This window comes from Lagopus muta, chromosome 10, assembly GCF_023343835.1.
Source record: "Lagopus muta isolate bLagMut1 chromosome 10, bLagMut1 primary, whole genome shotgun sequence".
Lineage (NCBI taxonomy): Eukaryota > Metazoa > Chordata > Aves > Galliformes > Phasianidae > Lagopus > Lagopus muta.
Window position 1 is genome coordinate 7,186,763 of NC_064442.1, and position 18,001 is coordinate 7,204,763.

The 18,001-nt window shown below is 49.1% G+C and overlaps 1 long non-coding RNA gene across 1 annotated transcript; it reads right to left on the reverse strand.

Annotated features, from left to right (window-relative positions):
• Positions 1-770: 770 nt before the first annotated feature.
• LOC125698364 (uncharacterized) lies at positions 771-17,442 on the reverse strand. The gene is made up of 5 exons (XR_007379166.1): positions 16,979-17,442; positions 6,832-6,974; positions 6,484-6,645; positions 5,998-6,178; positions 771-4,636 (listed from the first exon to the last, which is right to left on the reverse strand). It is a non-coding gene; the product is annotated as an uncharacterized LOC125698364 (long non-coding RNA).
• Positions 17,443-18,001: the final 559 nt, after the last annotated feature.

Sequence of the window (18,001 nt, forward strand, 5' to 3'; positions counted from 1 at the left end):
AATAACAACAATTTAGAAACAATGGCAGCCATTAGCATCTCAGCAACACAGTCCTAATCTCACACAAAAGGAGAGTTTTACTGTCCATAGGTGGAGGGAAATTTTGACCCAAATCAGGACGGTAGAAAAATTGGAAACTTGCAGCTCTGCCCCTCTCCTCTGTACTGATGGAGTTCCTGAAGTGATGCTCCGTCATCCCAGCATCACAGATTTCAGCAGGCAGGCAGCTCCTATTTCTCTCCAAGCCTCAGATCCTTCTAGGACTTTACGGTTGGCTTTTGGAGAATATTCTTCTAGTCTTCTTAAATTAGCCCCAAATGGTTGGGTTGACCCAGATGCTTCAGTGGGAAAGAACTGGAGCCCTTCCCCAAAACTCATCCCTCCCTGTCAGTGATGGCCCATAATGACAGAGGAGAAATTTGCTCTGCTCTTTTCTGTGCCATGAACAAATTCAGCCTTTGAACTCTTAACACCAGCCCCAGTGCTAAGCAGCCTCTGCTCCCACCTCCAGGCACCATCTTGACCTCGAGCTCTCTAAGCACAGCCCTCTCCTACCAGGCACTCCCCAGCACATTTCATTCATGAATTAAGTCCCTGACAGCCCATATCTCTATGATCAATATGTTTGTTTATTAGCAGCAGCTGCTGTGTTTTAGCAAAACGGGAGGGCTCCAGCAGGAGCAGTGCGCTCTAACCACAGAACAGGCTTGGGATGGGGAGAAGGACCTCCTGCTGGCAAATGGGAGCTGGGTGGGATAAGATTTCACGCTAATGACCCTTTAATTGAAATCACTGCTCAGGACAGATTGCTCATCTTGGGGATATCTGTGTTGATGGCTCCCGGTTTGGCTGCTCCTGAGACAAATCCATTAACTCAGTAGCGATGAACAAAAGCAAAGAGGGAGAGCAAGAGTCTGTCCATCACTAGCACAGCTGATCTGCACCCCAAGGCAGCCCCAGCCAGCAGCTGGTGTAAATGGAGCCCTGCACAAAGGGTATCACAGGGGCTGTGATGGCCCAGTGGCAACCACTGGCACCTGGGCTTCTTAGAATTAGGCAGCTCTGCTGGGCCTGTTTGTGAAGTGAAGCCAATGTGTGTCTCTCACAATGCAAAGAGAAGCCTGAGTGCACAGAAAGGAAGGTTACGAACCTGCTTTGAATGCATTTATTATTCCCATTAATTACGATGCCTGCTAAAGAGGACCAGCTGTTCTAGGAGGCTGTGGTACCAATTTATCAGGAGAAGATTCCAACAGAAGTCGCAGAGTTTTCTTCTGAACTTGGGAGGATGGAAGATGGAGGTTTTTTAATTAGAACTTGTTATTAATGGGAACGTAGCAAATTAAAAATAGTCTCCCTCCCCCCTCCCTATTACATGAAGCTCTGATCTCAATTAGAAAGATCAGAGACTAACCATTGAATGGGAATTACTGAGATGAAAACTGATTGAAAGACAAAAACCAAAGACGGAGGCATCGTGGGGAGAGAACAGAGATAGAAAACAATGAGCAGAGGCTGTCAGAGGCTGTGTGCCACAGTCAGGTGGCAGAGGCTCAGCCAGGCAGGGTAGTTTTCTGCCTTAGCCCATAGTGAGAACACCTGGTCTCACCTGGCGCTGTGTTGTACGGTTCTTTTGGGGTTGGGGTTATGGACATGTTGGTGAACATCAATTGTGCCTGACGTTTGCAGGTTCAGAACAGTGGCATCATACAGTCTGGACTGTATGGGTATTTCTGTAGGAAGGGCAGGTCTTTGTTCCAGCTCAGCTTCCTGCTCACCCTGCTTCCCAAACCCAGAAGCACCAAGGATGCCCTGGCTTCTTTGCCCAGCAAGCAATGGTCAAGTTGGTCCTCAGCCCACTGTGCTCTGTGTAGACTCATAGCTTGGAGCAAGGGCTGATGGCAGGATCAGTGCCTGCAGGTAGGAAGGGACAAAGCAGCACAGCAGGTGTTGGGATGGGGATTTGGGTTTCCTTCAGTTTTGTCAATTTGAGCCAAGTCAGGTTGGGAAAGGTGCAGTGGGGTCTGAGCAGACCCATCTCTTGTGTGACAATCTTGGCTAATGACTTCTTAATGAGAACCTCATCTGCTGCCCTTTGGTCACATGCATTCCAAGGCCCCTGTCTTCCTTTCAGCAGATAATCCATGCCATATTCCAAGGCAGGCAGGGACCTTAGGCTGAAATTACAGCCTTGCTTACTAATTGCTGCATGTTCTCTCTCCGTAGGTATATCATTGCCAGCAATTAGCACAAAATCCTTTCCCACTCTTGTTAAGTTCCTGTGCTGCAGTTAAATACTCCCAGATCCCATTTAAATGATTTCAAATGCAATTCATTCTGGCTCGTTAAATAATTCCACAGCAGTGTTTGTCGTCTTCTCTCTCTGTTTTCCAACAGCCACTTTCTTCCGGAAAGAATATGATGACTAAAGAATGGGAAGGGGAAGTGAGATGAAAACTGAGAAATTTGAGGTCCATCCTCTGTGCCTATATTTTCACTTCTTTCTTCCTCCTCTTTGCCAGCTGTGACTTCTCCCAGTAGATGGGCTCTGTGGGGTCCATATGACACATTTCTGTTGGTTTCACCAACTCAGTGAGGTGGTGGCTTCAATGTGCAGCCCCTGAGGTATGGGGTCCACCATCTGTTTGCATGGAATCATCCAAAAGTTGCAAAGAAAAGCAATTTCCTTTCTGCCACTCAGCAGTCTACGACAGCATTCCCACTGGAAGACTTGTAGTTGCCCTTGGGTTGATGAAGCTGAAAGCCACTGTGCTGTATGCATTGATGCAAAAGGGGCGAGAACAAGTGAGCATCATCAACAGGAGGGCAGCTCCTGCAGGGAGAGAAGATGTGCATTTGGGCAGAGGCATTCATGGGCTGCAGCCTGGCTGCGTGCTTTATTGGTTTGCTTGACCGTTTCAGAACGGCACGGATGAACTCCAGCCTCTTTGTTCCCAGGGTGGAAAGTGGGGCATAGAGTGTGATCCTCCTGGAAGGCTTGGATGAGAAATGTGAGCTTAGTTGGAAGGGAAGAAGATGAAAGCAAATTTCACAAATGTCACAAGAGCGTTCACACAGCAAAGTTAGCTGCTGAAAATTAACTACCATCGCCACAAACTGCAGGCTGGGATCCTATTCCCAGGCATTGGAAGGATGGTCCTGAAAAACACCTCTGAAATAAGTGGGGCAATGGAAAGGAAATCTCTGCCTGAAAAATGTGTGTCCCCATCTGTTAAACAATATTCAGGTGCTCCTGCATTTACGCTTCCTCCATACTTAAGCAGCGATGGCTTTTGAAGGCAGATTGCCTATGTGAAGAACAGATGGAGGGAGCAATCCTCCCATCCAAGCTCTGCACCAGAACTGAAGAAGTTTGTAATCTGCTTCTTGTTCACAGAGCCAAGGCTTCAAACGCAGCCGCTCTGCTCCAACACGCTGCGTAGCTCAGGAGCCTGCACAGTCTTGCTTTTCCTTCTCCTTCTCTGCAGGTTTTTCTGCTGAGTTTATTTTGTGAATGGGGCAGTGGTGTCCAGAATGCATTCAGCATGGGCAAAGGTAACAGGGCATCCAAGCTCAAATTTCCTGCTTCCCCATAGCGATAGGAGAGAATTTTGTCCATGAGCTGGTGAGCAAAGCCTCCCGGCTGCTTGCACACTGGCCCAGCTTCTCATCAGCACTAAATTTGCAGCAAAATAGGAAGAGTCATTTCATGAAAGCAGAATAATACCCAGTTGTACCAACATCTCAGCTCTCAATCTCTGTTTTCTGTATCTCTGTTGATGTTCAAAGGAAAACAATGTGATTGTTAATTACAAACTGTTTTGAATGCATGCAAGGAAGCAGTTCAGTGCAGAGCCGATCAGAAGCAGGAAAGCTGAGGATACAGCATGTGCTGAATTGCTTTAAAGGGCAGCAAGTTCCATTGTAATTAATGCTGATGCAATCGTTGTACCAGACACAAGGTGGAAGTGTTACCTTGTGCAGCTCTCCACTGTTCTCTACCTATCAGGTTTTGCTTTGGACTGGGTGGAAAATGCTGAAATATCAAGGGAGTGCTTTGCATTTCAAAGAAGTTAATGCATAAGTGATGTTGTGATTCATTAACTCTCCACCAGTGCATTGGTGTTCCAGGGTCCATGGGTACATTGGTAGCCCAATGGTTTTCACATTCCAGCCCACCACGGGGAAAGCAGTCAGCAACCTGATGATGCATGTGATGGAAGAGGGTCTGGATACAATAAAAAGTTAACATACATAAAGCATGGAGCACGCACAGCATCCCTGTGTGTACTGGGCAAGTCAAGAACAGGCTTAGATGCAGACGCATGGACATGTGTGTCATGAAAACACAGAGCAGGTCCTGGCAGCAGCTCATGGTGCAGGGATGCTCCCTGAGTCCCATCCGTTTGCATGGCACAGTCCTGACTTAGATGCAGTTGGAGACTACAGCAGAATCTGCAGCTGAAAATGATGAATATGAGGAGGAGAGGGCTTTGCACTCCCACCAGCCCTGGAAATAGGGCAGCTGCTGCTTTGCTGCTGGCTGGACTGAGGCTTATTTGCAAGGAAGGAGATGGTGTTCTATGGTTGATCTCTCCTCCAGTCTGCTGCCCACACACTCTGCAGGACTTCGAAGCTGCAAGTAGGGAAGTGGCTGTTATGCAGTGCTCATCTCAGGGCTGAGCTTCACGTTTCTCACCCAGGAATATGCAGTGGCCCTGGGCCAGGCAGAGAATGGCTTTGGGAACATCCCCAGGAGACACCTCTGCGGAGACCTCTCCACAGACCCCCAAGGCATCTCGCTGTCCTGTGGGCAGCCCATCTCCTTCAGCCACTCTCTCCCCAGCAGGCTCCATCTATTGAAGAAAGGATGCTGAAAAAATCCACAGCTCCATCCCAGGGGAAACATTTCAGCAGCTCTGCTGCCTGTGCTCCCACACCGCTTCCCCCCCTCTCTGGGTCATCCTAGCTGGATTCTCCCACCTGCCCAGCTCCAGGGCACTGCCTGAGCCCAGTGCCATTATTTCAGCCCCAACCACATGTAGAGGGATGGTTGTTGGCTCCGCACTGTGGCTGCACTTCTCCTCCTCCTCTGCTCACAGCCTTCTTCCTACGGAACGGTGACTAATGCTGCTCCTCCGCGCACTGCATCATCACTGGGGGTGTGCGAGGGTGAGGAGCAGGCGCGGGTGGAGGAAATGGGGAGCACAGGTGCCAAACGTGAGACAGCACCGGGGGACAGCAGCTGAGCTGGGCATGTGGCACTTGGCAGCGGGATGCCATCACCAGGGTCTTATGCATATGATTGACCTGGAGGAGCTGGGTACGTGGGGAGGGCTGCACTGATGCGCTGCCCTGTTAGCATCACACAATAAGAAATGATGGGGCAGCGAGAAAAGAGACCTTTTGCCATCGTCCCCGCTTGTCACAGTGCCAAAAGAAAGCTGCAGTGCTTTTAAACAAGCCGGCTTAACATGGCTCTGCTCTCCAGGCACAGGGGGGTGGTTTCCTTTACCAGCCCACTTAAGAACGGAGGAAGACACGAGGGCTGGCTGCTGGGCCTGCATCCCTGCGGGGCCCGGCGCCCGCACTGCCAACCACAGCCCTGTGAGCCTGGAATAATGGCCTAAATGGGGGGAGAAAGCAGAGCGCATCGCTAATGGCAGTGGAGCTCCTCCTCCTCCTGCCTTCATCAGAGTCCTGCACAAAGGGGATTGAAAGGGATAGGGGTAAGATGGGGTTATGGATAAGGATGGGAATGAGAACAGAGATGGGGAGATATAGGTAGAAATGGGGTTGGGGATAGGAATGGGGTTATGGGTGAGAACAGGGATGAGAAAGGAGATGAAGTTACGGATGGGAATAAAGCTGAGGATAGGGAGGGAGGTAAGGTTATAGATGGGGAAGGGGCTGGGGTTATAGGTGGTGATGGAGGTAGGAGTAGGATGGGAATGGCAATATGAATGAGGATGGAGATGAGGAAGCACCTCCTCTTACCTCTCATCCTTCCAGGGAGGGTTCTCCAATGTGGTGCTTACGGGCAATCCCTGCCCTCCCTCTGTCCAGCCTAGTCAAGATGCAGTGGTATGGAGGAAGCTGGATTCTGCTTCTACAGCCAGCTCTGAGGCTGGGAGCTGTCAGTTTAAACGTTCACAGCCTTGGTACAGCAGCATGTCACCTTCAAAGAGGACAGGGATGGATGCAAAGCAGAAAGAACAGAGGTTCTTTGCCCAGATCTTGCCCACATCTCACCAGAAACATGCTATGGGACAGTAAGGATAGATTTAAATATGCTGACAGTATTCAAGGCTCTGTTTGCAAAGTTTCAAGATGCAGCGGTTGGCAAATATTGAAGCAGCAGGTTAGCATCAGCCTTGACTTAGAGGATTTCTCACAACTGAGAATCCCAACCTCCGGCCCTACCACCAACCCAGTGACTGCAGGAGGCATGACCCCTCTGTGCTGAGGATTTGTCTAACAAACCTTCTCCATTAGCAGCAGGATGGAATCCCAGCAGCATAGGTTTCACAAATGGTCCTGAGCAGTTCTGGGCACCTGGTTGTCTCAGAAGTACAATTCACAAGGCACCTCCAGCCACAGAAATGGATGGGAGAAGCAACAAATCCTCACTCCTTGGCATAAAAGCTTTACAAAGAAGGAACAGGAGCATCTTAACCCAAGTGGCAGCAGTCCCCAGGGCCCCGTCCCCATGTCACCCCACTCTCAGCTGGCCCATGCCTTCACGCATGACACGAGGATGGGGTTTCTCATCCATCCCTCATTGGGATGTCAGGGCTTTGGCAGCTACTGCACCACAAGGTGCTCTCCCACCTCCAACACGAAGGTCTGTGCTCCATGAGAGCTCATCAGGATCAGGCAGAGGTTTGGTGCTGAAACCTGCATCTCCTCAGAGGATTGGGCATCCCTGCTCACAGCAGCGTGACTGCAGGGCTTTGTCAGCTGATGATACGAGGCTGAAATGAAGACAGATGAGAGCAGAAGGAAAAAATAAAAAATGAAAAGAAATCCCTCTTTCCAAAACACATTTGAACTCAGGATTAAAACAGACAAACAAAAAACAACACAACTCAGCACTGAGGATTTATTTTCTTTTCCCTAAACTTCAGAAACTCGAATGTGGGTGTGAATATCACTTTAAGGATTTATGAAATGACACATGGCCTCACCTGTCAGCATGCCAAAATCTGAATGTCGGTTTTAATTACACCGAATATTTTACTTTCTTATGCAGAGGCATAATCAATTATCTTATTTAAAGGCATTACGATAATGTGTGTGTAAAATGGAGCCATTCCCTGTATTGCATTAGATTCTCTAATTATAGAAGAATGTTTGGAGCTAAAATGTCAGCCTGTCATCTGGCGGGTGTGTAATTCATGATCTGCATTCGCCGGCGCGGATGGAGCTGACAAAAATTGCATCCATTCCCTTCCACTGCTTTGGCCTCCGATTTGCTGGTCTGGAGGTGACAAATCCCATCCTGAGTCCTGCCCTGTTCCATCCCTAGGAAGGGAGCAGAGTTTGAGCAAATGCTCTCTGCCTGTGCGTGTTTTTTGTTAAAGCTGAGGGCACACTCATCTCTAGGCCAGCACAGCGCTTCTAGACACCCTCCTCTGAATTACTAACAACAAACCCCCTCCAACTCCTCAAAGCAGAGGGATTACATAAAAATAAAGCCTGTTCCTTGGGAACCCAGCCCTTTCTGCAAAAGCAGCCTGGAAATTTCCCTCCTGGATCCAGCCAGCTGCGTTTGCCAGGACAGTTCTCAGTCACATCCCCACTGTCATTTATGGGTTAGCAACCAGGATCAGAGGAACCCCTCTGGAATGGGGGGGACAGACAGGCTTCACATTTTGGTAATCATACAATCACTGAGGTTGGAAATGATCTCTAAGATTATCTAATCCAGCTGCCCACCTACCACCAACATTGCCCATTAAACCACATCCCTAAGTGATACAGCTGCCCTTTCCTTGAGCACCTCCAGCAACAGTGACTCCACTACCTCCCTGGGCAGGCTGTTGAAATGCCTCACCACTCATTCTGAGAAGAATCTCTTCCTAATATCAAATCTGAACCTCCCTTGGAGCAACTTGAAGCCATTCCTTCTCATCCTATCACTGCTACCTGGGAGAAGAGGTCCCCAACCTGGCCACAACCTCCTTTCAGGGAGTTGTAGAGAGCGATAAGGTCTCCCCTGATCCTCATCTTCTCCAGTCTGAGTCATCCCAGATGCAGCTTATCATGCACAGCAAAGCAGAAATACTGTGCAGAAATAGCAGCAGTCAGGCGGGCACTTGGACCCATCGCCTGTCCCATGGGGCTCAGCAGCATCATCCCCAAGGCATCCCCGTCCTGCAGCCAGGGACAGGGCTGAGCTCAGCCGGGCACCACTTCAAATCCTGCTCAGTCTCAAGCAGGAGAAAGGCAAAATCTGGAATTGCTCTGACAGCCCAAGAGCAGGGATGGTGATGCACACAGGAGGAGCATCACCCTTGATGTGACACCTCAACAGCACCATCACAAAGAGGATGGTCCCCATGATGAGGTTGGTCCGATGGAAGGGGCAGTCCTGACAATGAAGATGATGGAGTTCACAGGGGAGCACAGGAGCTGGGTGCATCCCTTGGCTCTGTGCATCTCCAACCTTCTGGTACCTGGCACCACCTCCGCCTTCCATCACTCACCCCAGCATGTGGGTACCGTAATGGAGGCAGCCCAGAGCTGCCAAGGAGCTGCATCATGCCATTAGGAGGCTTATTAAAAAGTGATGCTCCAATTTAACACCTATTAGCAAGCGTGGTGCCCTTTAGCTGCACAGGGGAGCCTGCAAATGGAAGCCCCAGTTCCCAGCAGAACCCTAAGTGGCTAGGTTTAACTTTATGGCTCCAATTAGAGGCATGCTAAAGCAGCTCTGGCGCTGAGGATTTATTCACACTCGCTCCAAACCCAGTCAGTAGCTGTGCCGTGGAGGGCGATGCTCTGTGCCATGCAATGCTGCAGCCCGGCTGAGGCACGCTGCGGGATTTAGGGGAGCAGCCGCCTTCCCGTGCAATCTGGAGTCACTTAAACAGTCTGCTTGTTCCAGGAGGTTCACAGGCTGTTTTCGCCTAATAAAGTCATTTCTTTTCAGCAGCTCACATCACCCAAACTATTTGTCACAGCAACGGGACTACGCTAAGAAGGATAGCAACGGGAGGATGCAAACTGATTTGTAGGGAGGGGACTTGGCATCCTGTTGGGAATTCCCCATACACCTGTGCTTTCCCATTTCCCTACCACAGCTCCATAAAGGAGTAAGGAGCCCCACTCACACTGCAGGGATGGGAAGCAATGGGAATGCCCTCTGCCCCATTCTGAACCCCATAGGGCACTGCATGGGGTCTGAGTTTTCTCCCACCTCCAGCACCACTCACATCATCTGGAGTGCCCTCACCATCATTACCTCACACTGAGCAACATCCAACAGCTCTTCTTCCCTCTTCATTTATCAAACAAATAATTCCAAGCCCTCACAACCAGAGGAAAATTAGTAACAGGTGAAATCAGATTATAACAAGACCAAACTGTTCCTAGGCCAGACCAGGAATAATGTTTCCTTCCTTTCCCTTTTGCTGTTCTGTGGTTTGCATGGCCAAAAAGCAAATAAGAGAATGAAGCATACCTCTAAAGGAAAGCTGGCCCTGGCACCTTATTCCCCTGCTCTCTACATGCACCCAGCACGCACCAAATGCACACCCTACAAAGTTAGAATTTCACAGCTCAGTGACGAACAGAGAAAACAATAAAACCTCATTCCAGCTCAACGTCAACTATTTTGTTTCATGTATTAGAGCAAATTTATAGGGTATTTATAGCTCAGTTGTGCTCACTAAATGCCTTCTTCTAGGAAAGCAGTTAATCAAAGTGCCTTTGTACCTTTCCTTTAATCCCTCTCAGCCATCTACTACCACTGCTGGAAACCTGGAGAGGTTCAGCATCACCTATGTCAGGACAGGCACATGGTGGGGACATCAGCTCCGTGCCACTGCACAGCAAAACGCCTTTTGGTGCCATGGTGCACCTGCAGCTGGGCTGGGAGCAGTGCAGAGGTGTTCTTTCCCAGGTCTCCACCCCTCAGCACACCCTGCAGAGTGCTGCACAAGGCTGGCTCCTGCATGCTCCTGTCCCCCCTGTATCGGCACCTCGGCCAAACGCTGTGCTGCTCCCTCTTAATATAGAGGAGGGAAACATCTGAGATCACTGTGTTGTTTTTCTTTTATTGTCGGATTTGGCAGCCTTTGCTATTTGCTTGGACTGAGACATAAATTGAATTTGGTTTTCTCCCGCTGACTCAGTTATTTGTTATAGGAATAAGCATGCAGTAATGCATTAGACAGGGGGAAGATTTTCAGGCACGGATGAGGTGGGATTTGCTGTCCCTGCACCACGTTCTCTAGTGTGGCTTTGCATGGCCAAGGACCTGACAAGATCCATCTCTTTTCCCTTCAGCCACAGCTGACAATGGGATCTTTTGGTGACATCCTTTCGCTGCTCTTTCCCCAACTTCTGCAAAGTCTCAGCACATAGAAAATTTAACCAATGGTGAAATCATTTCCTAAATCCCCACCCACATCCATCCTCCTCCCTCAATCCCCGTCAGTCACTTCACTGAAAACAGCACAGCAAAGCATTTCTGGGGTTCCCCAGGTGTGCCTGCAGCCATCTTTCTGCCCAAGGAGCCTTTGAGCTCCCTTTGCCCTCACGCCTCCTATCTGTGCAGACCAGGATAAATGCATGATGCTCTCTACACCCAAGGCTGCACCAGCTGTGCTGTGTTCTCCCAAGAACCCTTCCACCATGCCACCAGCTAGGGACTTTTCATGGGAAAACCACAAAGCCCTCCATCCCAGCTCCCAGCCACACAGCATCCCTGAAGCCACAGCACACTCTGCAGGCACTCTCACCACAGCACTCACCCCAAACCCTCTGCAAGCGTGGACCATTACAGCTCCAAGCCCCTTCCAGCCCACAGACCCAGGGAGTCACACCTGCCTGCATTCGGGTCCATGTATGGTGCCATGCTCAGAAGCAAGAGGGATGATGGAGCTGCAAGGAGGCCAGAAGAGGACATCCCTAGCATAGGGCAGGTTGCTGCTCAGCTGATTTTGCTAAAGAGGCAGAAAACTTCACCAACTTCAAAGCAAACGTGTGCTTGTAGGCTGCAGTACTGAGCTCTGTGCCTGCCCCAAGCTTAAAGGCCCATGAAGGAATCATAGAATCAAGGCTGAAAAGATCTCTAAGGTCATCCAGTCCAACTGTTGACCCATCCCCACCATGCCTACTAACCACATATCTCTCAGTGCCACATCTCTGTGGTTCTTCAACATCTGGAGGTTCAGGAAGCCTTTCTGGACACTGAAATTGCTCCCAGATGTGCAAACTAAACAAAAACAAGCAAGTTCCAGCCCTGATGGGTTTTGTTGTAGAGGTGTCAAGCTGCAGTGGTACAGCTCAGCTGGAGCCATCCACCACGCACCTCAGACATGTGTGCCTCTTGCAGGTATTTAAAAATAGAAAGAATAACAACCTCCTCTCGCCTTCCTGCCTGGTTGGAGAAATAGCTTAATTAGTTAATAAGGGGTTTAATTTGTCATGTCGCTGCGCAAAGAATTTGCAGAGGGCAAGTCAACAAGTCAAAGAAATGAGCATTAGTGGGGCAGGGAGGGCTTGTTGGAAAAGATCCCTACGATCGTCTAGTCCAACTGTTGACTCACCCCTGCCATGCCCACTGCCCACATCCCTCAGTGCCACATCCCCACGGTTCTGAACACCTCTGGGGACAGTGACTCCACCACCTCCCTGGGCAGCTGTGCCAGTGCACCGCCACTCTTTTGGAGCAGAAGAGCGAAATGGAGGAGATGGACTCTAACACTTCTCCGGGCCAAGGTCAGCTGGCAGCCCTGGAGAATCTGAAGGCTTCTCCCCAGCCCGCAGCAAGCCAACAAGGTGCTGCAACCAACTCATCTGTTGTCCCTTCCATGTGCCATCTGGGTGTCACTGGAGGTAATCCCCAGCTTGACGCCTCGCCAGAGGCAGTGAGGGAGGCCCCAGTTCAAGGAAAGACAAAAGGGTTCTTTCTTCATCAGCATTAACCTCAGGCAGCTCTCGAGAAAAATTCTGGGCAATTAGTGGAGCATAAGAAGATTTATAATTGAAATCTAGTTTGTAGCACTACAGGCGGCTCCCTCAAAAGACATTTCTCATCAACAACAAAAAAAAGGGAAGAATGGGGGGGGGAGAACTAGTTAAAGAGTTTCAAAATCTCGACGAAAACTCCATTTAGTTTAACATTGCATGATAGCTTTCATAATTCAGAACAAAGTGCAAAGCTCTTTAATGAGGCCATTAATGACCCTTTAATTTACTCCACCAGGGCTGAATTCATAAAACATTTATGTTCCATTTACACAGGATTTGCCTGCGACTCTTCGGGGCAAGTCAGCACCGCAGCGCAGGTGGGATGAAACGAAGGCTTGGTGCTTCTGTTCCCTCTGCTCTGCTCTCCTCCTCACCCTGCTGCTACAGCTCTGCATGTGCCTTTTAATTCTGCTAGAGAAACTGCAGGGACCCTGGGGGGGGAAAGAGCCTTTTTTGACCCTTCTGCATGGTAAACAGATGCAGAGCTTTCTCTTACATTTCTGCTTTAGGAACAGTGAAACCCTTTTTAAGATCCAGCTGGGGCATCGCAAGCCAGATTTAGGTTGGTTTTTTTTTAGGATCATTACAGCCCAGTTCCAGTTCAATATTCACCTGTCCTCCCTGTAGCTCTACCCCCCCCTACCTGGGGGAAGGGTATCCCACCAGACTGGGGCAGAAATGGAGGATGGAAGGATGCAGGTGTGGGAAGCTCCCTGCAGCAGGAACAGGGGGCTCTTCACCCCATTCAGCACTGAGCAAAGGTGACATCTGAATCACAGGTCATGCTCCAGCCCAGCTGCCTTTGGATCCAAACCAAGCCCTTTCTCTCTCACCAGTTTTTCTTCTCCTAAGGGTTTCACACAGGGAGAGATGCACAGGGATATGGTAAATTCTTACATCGGTTGAAACATCTTTAAAAAAAGAAACACTCTTCCTCGTTTATCCCAAAGATCTCACTCTCATGGCTCTAGAAGATGTCAGTTTTTAAGCACCTTCAGATAAAAAGAGCCATTAATTATTGCAAGTGCATTCACATCATCTGAAGTTTGCTCTTAGCAGCCTTCTGACATTCACCACTTCTGGTCTGCTTCTGGCCTTGATGAAAGGAGGGTTTCTTGCACCAGAAGCCCATGATTCGCTGCAAACTGAACTTCTTCAGGCACCTGTGTTGTTCTCAAAGAGAACCTTGCCACATCTGTCAGGGCAGGACCATCCTAACAGGTCCCCAAGGAGGGACTGCAGGGGAAAAGGGGCGGCACTGGAGGCTGAATGGGACTCTAGAGAGGGATTTGCAAAGAGAACAAACTCCCAGTCCAACTCAGGAGGACGCAGGTCCCACAGTGCCTGGAGAACCAGGCGTGGAAAGCCTCTGCAGAGAGGCAGGGAAGATGCTTTCAGGCTGTTGGCAGAGAAAGAATTTGGAGCCCATTGGAGAATATGTCAAGAGTCAACATCCGTCATGTCTACAAGTGACAGGAACATTCTGCGCCTGAAGGCCTGAGAGCTGGCTCTGCCTGCAGGATGGGGCCAGTGAAGAGTGGGGACACTGGCTCAGTAGGAGTTTTATTTTCCATAGCACTTGCCCTCCTCTCCTCAAACTCAGGTTGGGTTGTCGCTCTCATTTCCCTCTTCACCTCCGGTTTTGCTGACGCAAGTTGGAAACCTGACGGACCATCAAGGTACTGACACTGTTTGCTTCGGGATGGTTCATGAGTCATCCTCCCTGCTTCACAGCTAAAAGGATTGCTGATGCTGATGTCCTCAGAAGGGACACATCAGCAGGAACATCACTACATTTGAAGCTATGTCAGTGCTCATCAGCACTGGGCTGTGCACACAGGTTTATTATTGTAGGGTCTCCAGCACACACTGGGTCCTGCACACCAGGTTTGTTGTTATGGGGTCATTCTTTTGTTTTTATCAACTTTGGGGAAGGAAGCAGAGAGGAAGATTGCTTGACCTACCTGGTTCATTCATGCAGAACTGCTGTGCAACATAGAGTCAGATTTGTCAGAACACTTACATCACAAAAAGAGACTACGGCCAAAAGAAATTTTAAGCATGGTTAAGGAAAAAACAAACAAACAACAAACTAGCCCACAGATATACAGTCCTATGGGGAGGAAAATAGGACAGCACTTACCCAAGCAGTCTAAGTGATGTTGGAATTTCACATTCAACACTGATCTAAGCACTGGAAGTGGCAGGAGCCTGGCACAATACAGGATAAATAGAATTCCAAAGCACTCAAGTCTGAACAGGGGGGAATCTAAGTTTCCTTGCTGAAATCACAAAGAGGCACGAGAGCAGCAGCACTGAGGAGACTCTGTAGAGAGGGACAGCTGTCCCCAGTGCAGGGATCACTCCTGGGACACTGCCCTGTACAGTGGTGGTTGAGTGGCAGAGAGCAGGGAACAGAGCCAGGTCTGAGAGCTCAGAGACCTCCTTCCTGCTGGCAGCTGGGGGGTCGTGCTGCCCTTGGCTCCAGCAACCAGGGGCCCTCACTTTATTGCCGTGTGACTCCCAGAGTCAGCAAAGCAGGAACCCCATTCAAACCGAACACTGGGTCATCTACCAAGCAAAGGCTGCTATTTAGTTAGAAACACACAGCCTCTTATTATTACGTTTCTCTGGAAAAAAAATTATGTTTGAATTAGAGAGAAAAATATTTAGTGAAAAATCAAACATCCACGTGCACATGGAGTCCTCAACATACCATAAAGACTCCATACCCTGTTCAGCACATCTCTGCATACAACAACCATCTCTAGGTAAGCCCACAGCCAGAGGTTAGGTTGTCCACACTGACACAGCAGGCAGCAGCTACAGGCTGGTAAAGCTGCCCAGGTCTGCACTGATTTCTTACCCTTTCCAGATGGCTGCAAGAGCTGAGACACACTTGAGGGCATGCAGTATGTGAAGCCAACAGACATACCACAGTTATGAGGATCTTTTCATATTTTAGCCATGCCTAGAAGCACAGTTTCAGCCACAGCTGAAAGACATTTGCATATATATCCGAGTGATCTGAGCACCTCTTGACAGCCCAATGTCTCTACCACCATATCTGAGCACAGAGACACCTGAGGATCCCCACGCATTCATTTTCCTTCTGCTGCTTTAAACCACCCAGAAGAGGGCAGCTGGGATATTGCAAGCCTCAATCTGATCACGTCAACAAGTGATCCAAACCCTACAGGAGCAGGGGTGACACTCACAAGGTGCCTGTGCAGTGAAAATCATGGTGGTTTCACAGCTGAATCATGAGCTGGAATGGACCCTTCAAGGTCATCTGGTCTGACTCCCCTGCACTGAACAGAAACACCTACAGCTGATCAGGTGCTCAGAGCCCCAACCAGCCTGACCTGCAGTGTCTGCAGGGATGGAGCAGCCACCACCTCTCTGGGCAACCTGTGCCAGTGCCTCACTGCCCTTACTGCAAAAAACTTCATTATATCCAGCCTAAATCTACCCCCTTTTAGTTTGAAACCATTTCCCTTGTCCTATCACAACAGATCCTACCAAAGAGCGTCCCCTTCTGTCTTACAGCCCCTTTAGATACTGAGAGGCTGCTCTCAGGTCTCCCCAGAGCCTTCTCTCCTCCAGGCTGCACAACCCCAGCTCTCAGCCTGTCCTTGTAGGGGAGGTGTTCATCCCTCCGGTCATATGTGTGGCCCTAAGCAGGATACAATCAGAACACCAGTGGGAAAGCCCTGCAGGGCTGTTTTTCTTAGCACAGCTGCTGGATCTTCTAATCAAGGCTATCAGATACACTGATATCATGCTTATAATGGTATAACTCTATATCAGTGTAGTGGCACAATGGATTTACAAAGGAGCAGTATATGCAGAAATAGGCATTCATGCTTGCTAATCCCTCATAAGCCTGTAATCCTGATTCTTTTTTTTCCCCAAATAATAAGTGCAGATCTATTAAGACCCTATCACTCCCTGCGTGCTAAATTCTTTTTTTCCTGCCTGGAATCTGCTATGTACCCCGTATGTGCATGGCAGGGCACAGGGTAATGTGCCACCAGCAGCAACAATGGATGGCGCACACTGAAATCTTACCCTACAGCTCCACTTGCACCACCAGCAGGAGCATGTGGAAGCAGTCACAGCTTCACCAGTTCTTGTTTATGGAGAGCCTGAGGATGCTTTCTGGAAGGCGTTTCTACATCAGAGTGAAACACATTTATGTGCAAGCAGTAAGCAAGGGGACACCATCGAGGTTTGACAGCCTCCCCCCATGCCAGCCTTGGCAGAGGTTTTCCACATTCCTCTCACTAGCTGTGCTGCCAAATCCACACCTACAGCAGCAACCCCAGCCACAGACAGCTATTTCCAGGGAGTCTCGGTACCAAACAGCTTTTTACAACCCTTTTGTAGCTAACCACATGTGTACAACCTGGAAAGAACCCTTCCAGAAGTGACAAAGTAATAGTCACTAATTACACAATTAATTTATTCTTTGGCACTAATAAAAAAAAAAAAAAAGGATTTTCATTACAAAGGAGGGTAAAAACAATCTAAGGATTTGTTTAATTAAAACTACAATGTACTAAAAATACAAATAATCCTAATGATACAGACAACATTGTAATTGTGTAATTAGTAATCACCTACAGAAACCATGTTTCTCTGTCTCTAAAACCACTGACTTTTCTTCTTGCTGTTTGTTTTTCCCTTTTTATTGCACGCAACCATCCTCAGGGCACGCAAATCACAACAGCAAATTGCTGCACACAAGCTGCTGGCTCCATGTGCCATCCCTTACCTGCAGGCAGAGGCACTGCATCCACACTGCTTGCATCCCAATCCCCATTGAGTTGCTCAGTGTCCCTCTGTCCATGACGAACACTTCTGTACCAGGGCAGAATTGTGACTCCAGCCACGAATTGCTGTTGGGATGGAGCTGACAGGCAGAACAGGCACAGCCTTCTGAAAAGGGAGCCAAGGAGCAAACTGTTAGCCCAGCACTATATATATATTATGCTTACGTGTCCCGGTGTTAACCAATGTTACATATATATTTTAAGTATTCATATATTCATAGCTATAGAGGCCCTTTTTCTACTTGAGCTAAATTGTATAACCGTGACCTATTGTCCCAGAAGGCTTTTTATTCTTGTTAAATGGGCACTGAGATTATAACGCTCCTTGCTAGTAGGTGCAGCAGTGTTCTGGAGCAGACAGGGAAGATGGATGGTCCTGCTGAAGCTCAGCAAAGAGGGCAAAGCAACTCATGACACAGACATGAGAGCTGAGCAGTGCTGCAGTGTGCCTGGCTTCGTGTTCCTCATCCCTCCCCAAAAAAGATACAACCAAACAGCAGAAGGGGCTGGCTGTGCCCTGGGAGAAGGCAAGGCTGTCACCTAGCCTCCCTATACACGGCTCCTGGGACTTGTCACCTGTATGCTGTCAGAAGAATGGGGACAAGGCTGGCACCGGTGCCAGGGTGCATGGATACCGTGTCCCCTTGCTCTGACACAGGCAGGGTGGAAGTGGCAGCAAGCTGGCTGCTCCGCCGGTGCCAGATGGTGGATGAGATTAAAAGAATTTGATTTTCAAATAATCCATAAACCTGGCTGAGCTAATGTCGTTTCATATGCATTATCTTGTAATCCCAGGGAAGAGAGCATTTCAGAGCAAAGAGCCTTACTCTCCCTCCCTGCAAGGACTCTAACAAGCTATAGATAATCCCCTTTTTGTTGGAAGGTGCTTAGGGGAAGCGACAACACCCAGCGAGGGGCTGCGGCTGCACAGCTCCATGCCCGGGGGGACAAGCAGCTGCCTGGCA